This window comes from Limanda limanda, chromosome 16 (assembly GCF_963576545.1).
Source record: "Limanda limanda chromosome 16, fLimLim1.1, whole genome shotgun sequence".
In the NCBI taxonomy this organism is placed as follows: domain Eukaryota; kingdom Metazoa; phylum Chordata; class Actinopteri; order Pleuronectiformes; family Pleuronectidae; genus Limanda; species Limanda limanda.
The window spans coordinates 18,960,322-18,965,491 of NC_083651.1; positions in this window are offsets into that span (position 1 = coordinate 18,960,322).

Here is a 5,170-nt window from a genome sequence, read left to right on the forward strand (position 1 = left end):
TTATCAAAGCAATTAGCGAGCAGAGAGCAGCACTGCTATAATTTCCCTTAATCACGGCGTATTCTGCGATAAATCATCCAGCTGGGTTCTCTGGCGCTGCCGCAGCCTGCATGCTGGGTAGCACTCGACTCGAAACCACCAGACAAAAGGAGGGAATCTGCTTTTGTCTAAATGCTTTTAAGGAGCGTTCGCATGCACGCAGATCGTGTGAGCGTACACAAGCACCCAATTCATCCACGGCCTAACAGACACAGTGTGTTGATCTGCACCCAGTGAGGCACTTAAACCTATAAGGCTTGTTAAGAAACAAATCGGTTACATTAACCCACTGCTATACATTACCTAATCAATTTTTAGTTACGCCCCACTACAGAATAGAAAAGCTTATCCACTGTGGCCAGGGTTTAGTTAATATATCGTTTTGATATTTCCCCCCAGACCACAGTGGCCCTCAAGTGGTCCAGTCAGATAGAGAAAGCACCCAAACATCGGCCAAAACATTTTTGTTTTTGAGATGATAAATACTAGTCATTAATTCAAAGGTGAAATCCAGAAAGCTCGTTCCATTCATCAAGAGAGTTTATTCCATTTCCAGAAAATCCCTTCCCGTTAACCTTTTATACCCCATTTCTGGGCGCTGATGGATGGGCTGCTTAATAGCAGCTCCGTGCGCTGTGTAATGAGACAGAAATGAACACAGGGATAAAAGGCTGACGAGCAAAGAGCTATATTACCTTAAAAGGCAGTAAAAACTAATTTTGGGAAGAATCTCAAAGCCTGCAGAGTCAGCTGCGTGGTCTTTTAACTGCGGCACATGGGTGGTGGAGGAATTAGAAGTGAAAGGATGTGGGTGGAGTCCAGTCTGAGGTGCAACAGTGGAGACAGAGTCATTGTCATCATTAAGCTACAGTGATTTAGTGTCTTTCAGTGGGCAAAGACAGGCCTCATCTATCTGGCTTGAGGTCTGCAGACGCATAAAAACCAAACTGACATGTATGGTTTATCAATCACGGCCCCAAAGCTTCAGACATTTTTGGATGAATAAGAGGTGCTTCATTTATCTTAATTACTTGAAATGCCACATAATTATTCAGCCGTTACATGAATCCCCCCCAAAAAAAGTATTGGAATTACTTAACTGAGTGGAAGACGGAAATGAGTTAGTCAGCTGACAAGGTCGAGGCATCTCTGCCACCGTCGATGTCTTACTGCTGCTTCTGCTGATACACATTCCCAAAGCATGGCCTTTGGCTTCATGCTGCACGGACAGACTTCTTTAAACGCTGCTTTGTTTGAATCCTCCGTGATGGTTTACAGCTTCATTTTCACTAAAACTAGTCTTTATTTGACCCTTTGACATTCCAGAAACAGCCAGCAGAGTATAAAGGACGAGGGATGTTCAGTCGCTGCTAAAAAATACAGAATCCAGTTCCCCGATGGCTTTAAAAAGACACATTGTTTAGATAAAAGTAAATTGAGAAACAGCAAAAATCACAAATCCGGGTTCACGGGCAACTTGATCCCTGTGACATTGTACTGTAAACTTGATCTGATACAGATAAAGTGCTACACTGCTTACAGCTACGGCTGCTCAGCTCAATTTTACAAACAGCTTCTATCAAATAGATGTGAACGTAGGAGAGAAAAAAGTGAGATCGTAGGAAAATTACTTTTACTTCTCTCATTGAGAACTAAAGAGGATGAGTGTGGATGTAGATTAACATACAGTAAAAGCCTATTGTCTGTTGCCAGAGAGAGGAAGCTGTATTTTTCTTTAAACACATCGTCCATTTCTCCTTGCAAATATGTGAAGCTGCACTGTTTCAAGGACAAAGGAGCAGTAAACTCTGTCTTTGTTCACTTTCTGCCAAGAAACTTGAGTATTTGTTTCTCTGCGAGTGTCTTTTCAAACGACCCCACGTGTCCTTGCATCATTTCCACCTCAGGCTTGTACATGGGCATTTCTTCAAGTTGAACCATTCACTCTTTCCACGAGACACCGACTTACTGTAGCTGCAGACTAATGAAAGATTGTGTTTTTTCCCCTCCTGTTATGTTTTTTCAGCAACAAAACTGTTACATAAAAGTGTGCCTGAACAACACAGAGTTCTATCTGGAATAGGAAGAGAGAAACACTGTTATTCTACAATCAATTGTATTAAATTGTGGGGCACCAAGGGTCTGTTCGTGTGGAACTCGTACGTCTTACAATATAGTTTCTATTGCAGATTTGAAATTTATGTTTGTAAATCAAAAGCATCTTTGATTGTATATGAATACACGCTCACACAGGTTCACCCTGAACTGTACAAGAGACAAAAGGTCCAAATTTGAAACGGTAAACGACCCCTGGTGCTCCCCATGTTGTTCATATGTAAATATCTTCAAACGTATAATGTGTATTCTGAAATCTGAGTAAAAAAAAAAAAAAAAGATATAAGAAATGTGTATTCTTCATTGAGACAAAAACTATTTTGTTAAACAGACCTAAAAAGAAGCTGCGATTCGGCAAGTGTTTTTTTTTATTATTCGTATTTTTCCTCACTGTGGATTCTGCTGATGCTTCTAGATCCAAACCATGGACTGTACAGAAAGATTAGCATGACTGCTCCCAAAAAGTGAAGCCAAAGTGTGTTGATCGCCACCTGGTGGCTGGCTGCAGTATAGGTCATTATACCGCCTAAGAGTGTAAGTAAGTGAAAGTACACGTCATTGATTTTTCCTCAAAGACAGTTTCTGTCAATTTAAGTTGTTCTTATCTCACTGGTGTATGTTCACATGCTCAATTTTCTGCAAGTTTGGTTTCAATTTATAATTTGATGCTATAAAAACGTCACGGACGAGAGGTAAGTCTGACTCATGATTGGTCGGGTGTGTGTGTAGGTGGGACTCGATACTGTGGCTTCACACCGCGATCACTACTGCACAGACTCTGGCTTAAAACGTGCAGGAGATTTTTGTACAGTCTATGATCAATGCACCTAATTAGAAAAGGCTAACTTCTTCACTTCGAAAGCACCGCAGTTACTGTCACCTAAGTGTGTGACCGTGATGTGAGGTGAAATTCATTTGATACTTAAGAGGACACTGCTGAGCAAATCTCTTCAGCCATGTGCAAACTTAACAGCTGATCTGGGACACAAAAAACCCTTAAGTTCATCTTTACAATGAACAGAACATTTCGGAATAAGTAAAACGGTACAATGTTTTTCCTGGCCCACAGTTCTCAGGGAGAAAACACCAGGGTTTCATGTGGTTTCTGTAATGCTCAGCCAGTTCAAGGGCATTACTCAAGGGTTCAGTCCTCCATTCCATTTCATTAGGAGTCGGTCCGGGCTTCTATCTTGTCCACGCTGCTAATTGCCTTCTCCCACCTCCCACCGTGGACAAGGAAAGGGAAGCAATTTTATGCAGCACATTGCAATCAATAGCAATTAGGTGCATCCCTGACTCATCCCATTGAATTTCATCTTGGGAGATGGCCAGTAGAAGACCTCTTAAAGCGGACATACTGTACCTGCAGACCAGTGGTGGTGGTGGGGAATGCACACACACACAGACACACTGTTTTGCTTTAAATCACAGCAAGTGCTAAGAGCTGTGACAAAACAATTAATTGCTTTGTTTTCCTCATTCTACACTTTATATTGAGCGTCCATCGATCTTTTTGGGGACGCTCCCCCTCCATTTGTATCAAACGGGTCTTTTACAATTGGATAACAAGATAATTATGTCTTCCGGCTAAAGACGTGCAGATTTTGGAAATCACAAAGATGTGGATGTTGTTATGGTGAGGAGGAGTGAGTATTAAAAAAATGTATTTCCAACTGTTACCAGAGCTTTGAGACCGGGTGAGAAACTCAGAGTAGATTGCTCAGTCAGTTCTTGTGGTTTGATGAATCTCATCCGGATCATTCACTCTCAGTGTTTCTTTAACCGACGAGGGGAAAAACCTACACAATGGATCCACAGCATCCAGATATCAGATGCATCAACCAGCCTAGTTACTTAGTCGTGTAACACACAATGTTACATGTTCCACAAAAAGCAAAGAGCTTTTTTGGGACAAAAATACATTTGGTTTATATTTGTGGTTCCCAACCATTTCCACTTATGAGTAGGGTTGCAAAATTCCGGGAATATTCAAAGTGGGAAACTTTCCATTGGAATTAACGGGAATATACGGGAATTAACGGGAATAAACTGGAAATGTTGTGGGTAATTTATACTAACTGTATTTACCTTGTCATATACAGACATAAATATAAACATTTTGTTTTGTTATAGGCTGATTTGAGCCCTGAAGAAACTTTGGGCACTTGTTTCATTCTCAACATAGGTCTTTACACAGTATTTGCAAATGTACACAGCCTTTCCTTCTACATTGGATGGGGTGAAATGTCTCCACACATGAGATTGTTCTGTAGAATAAGATGAGAAAAAAGTTTGTAAAAAAAAACACTAATGCAATGCCAGAGATATAAATAGTTAGCCAAACTATTGGAATCGTCTGTAAACATATTTTACAATTGATGGATTAATGAATGGAAATAGGCTAGATGAACAGATGAACAATCCTCAATCAGCATGCTAATATGTTTTCCCCAGTAATATCATGGAAACTTACCTGACTCGTCCTGCACACTACAGCAGGCCTCAATAGCCCTGCTGTAGTGTGCAGGATGCTGGGAGTTATCTGTGCATGTGATGGAAGAATGCACAGTGGAGGGTTGAAATTCAATGTGCAGTGTGTGCTGCATTCCATACATCTTTAAAATAGAGTTTTGAATGATGTTTTTATTGCTCAGCGTTTAATTTGCGAAGTTTTGTTTTTTTCAAAATTCCCAAAATTCCCCAGCTAAACTTCCCATGGAAAGTTTCCAGAAATTTACCGGAAACTTTCCGCCCCTTTGCAACCCTACTTATGACCCCTAAAATTATTGAGTGTTTTAACTGAGAGTCCTTGTCACACATGGCATCATTGTTACAAGTCATAAAAGGTAACTACCCAACTTTTTACTAAATCTCACCCTAACCAGGAAGGCCTCTGTCTGGGAAACACTGGTTTAAAATTTCAAACTCTTGGCTCTTGAAAAAAAATATTGCAAGCATAAACTTTACAAGGTACATTATTGTTTTATTTTAGTGTTTTGATTTACATCAACTTCAT